The sequence below is a fragment of the Galeopterus variegatus genome, unplaced genomic scaffold (genome assembly GCF_000696425.1).
Source record: "Galeopterus variegatus unplaced genomic scaffold, G_variegatus-3.0.2 Scaffold2136, whole genome shotgun sequence".
Classification (NCBI taxonomy): domain Eukaryota; kingdom Metazoa; phylum Chordata; class Mammalia; order Dermoptera; family Cynocephalidae; genus Galeopterus; species Galeopterus variegatus.
The window spans coordinates 136,305-138,135 of NW_007728247.1; the positions used below are offsets into that span (position 1 = coordinate 136,305).

General features: G+C 49.6%; 1 protein-coding gene across 1 annotated transcript in view; it reads right to left on the reverse strand.

The window, feature by feature from the left end:
• Positions 1–1,831, reverse strand: part of SYN3 (synapsin III) — a 138,262-nt gene that overhangs the window by 78,356 nt on the left and 58,075 nt on the right. The gene's annotated exons all lie outside the window — the stretch shown is intronic.

Genomic DNA, 1,831 nt, shown 5'->3' on the forward strand with positions numbered 1-1,831 from the left:
CTTCCCCAGTATCGCATCAGCCTCCTTAAGTATTTCCTTCTTTTTATTTCCTATTTGGGATTATTTTAAGTTTTACAGACAGAATTTAATTCTTGGGAACCCTCTAACTTTACCAGAGCTGTCCAAGTTGGTGGTGGTGGCTGGAAAGAAAGGGGCAGGTTAGGGAGACATTAACAAGGGGCATTTGACAAGACTTGGTGACCATCTGGACATGTAGGAAGGGGAGATGACCCCCAGGTTTCTGTTCTAAGGCAACTGGGTAACTGGTGGATCCTGTGGCCGAGATAGAAGTCATAGAAGGAGGAGGAGGATAGTGAGGAAGAGAGAGAGCAGGCTGTCGGGGAAGGTAACGGCCATGGTCTGGGATGTTTGTAGTCTGGGGTTTCCATGGGAGGCAGGTGGGGGTGTAGAGGAGGTCACTGAGTATAAGACACTGATGCTCTGGATAGGAAATGTGACTGGGGAGGCCGCTGAAGCTGGGGGAGCAGATGAGACCACTCAGTGGGCCTGTGCTAATGGAGTGCCCATGGTTAGGGATGGTGCTGGAAGAAAAGTCCTCGAAGGAGACTGTGAAGGAGCAGCCAGAGAAAGAGGAGAAAAGCCAGGAGAGGAGCAGGAATCAGGGGCCACCGGAGGAAGAGTTCTGAGACAGAGGAGGTGGCCAGCAGCTCTAAGTGATAGACAGAGATCAGTTCAGAAAAGGACAGGAAAGTGCCCGCTGAATTAGCAACGGAGGATCATTGGGGATCATGGGGAGGCAGCTTCCTGGGAATGGAGGGGGTGGGAGCCTTTTGGAGGGGGGGTGGAGGAGGGAGTGGGGAAAGAGGAAATGGGAAAAAGACACAGAGGGGGATCTAAAGAGTCATTCATTCATTCATTCATTCATTCATCCATCCAACCAACAAATGGCGGGGCAGCTGTGCACCCTGCACCACTCTGGGCCCTGGGACACATCAGTGGCAAAACAGGCAAAAATCCTGCCTTCAGGATGTGTACTTTTCATCGAGATATAGTCTGGAGGGAGGAGTCACTTTAAAAGACAGGTGTTAGGATTATCATCATTTAACAGACGAGGAAACCAAGAGAGACTAGATGGTAACTTGCCCACGTTCACCCGAATGCCAGAGCTGTGGGTCAGGCCCTGACCTGCCTGACACTTTCCTTTCTAGGGTGCCTGAAGGGCGTGGGGTCTAGGTGGGAAGAGATGATACAGAAGACATAACAGGAAGGGGGAGAATATAGGCATGAGATGCAGAATTAGTTATGGCTGGGTGGGTGGTCCTATTCAAGGCAAGGCTTCTACTTGGTCCCATGGTCTTCATTTCCTGCTGTCCTTTATCTCCCCTTATATAGGAGTAGAATCTCCCCTTCCTCTGGGACTTCTGTGCCTATGGCTTGATTGGCGCAGAACCATCTCCACATCCCTTTGTTGGGGGTGGGCACATTAACCCAAGCAAGGCTCCCTGAGATTAGATACAGAGATGCTAGAAAGAAAGAGGGTCTTTATTTCTTTGGGATGGTGAGCTTAGGGACCACGGTGGGCACCCACAGCCATTTGACTATTTGAAGAAAACCCCAAGCAGAGAGGAACAGAGCCAAGAGATACGGACCGAGAGTGGGCTCTGACTACATCATCTGAGTTCCTGGATCCAGCTCTGCCAAAATCTGTCAAGAACCATCTCAGATGTCCTGACCACTTGAGCCAATGATTTATCTTTTTCTCCCTAACTTGAGTTGGGTTTTGGTGGAGCCATACTTATTTGCTACTTCCTTTTTTTTTTTTTTTTCCTTTTTGTCTTTTTTTTTCGTGTCCGGCAACGGATCGCAACCC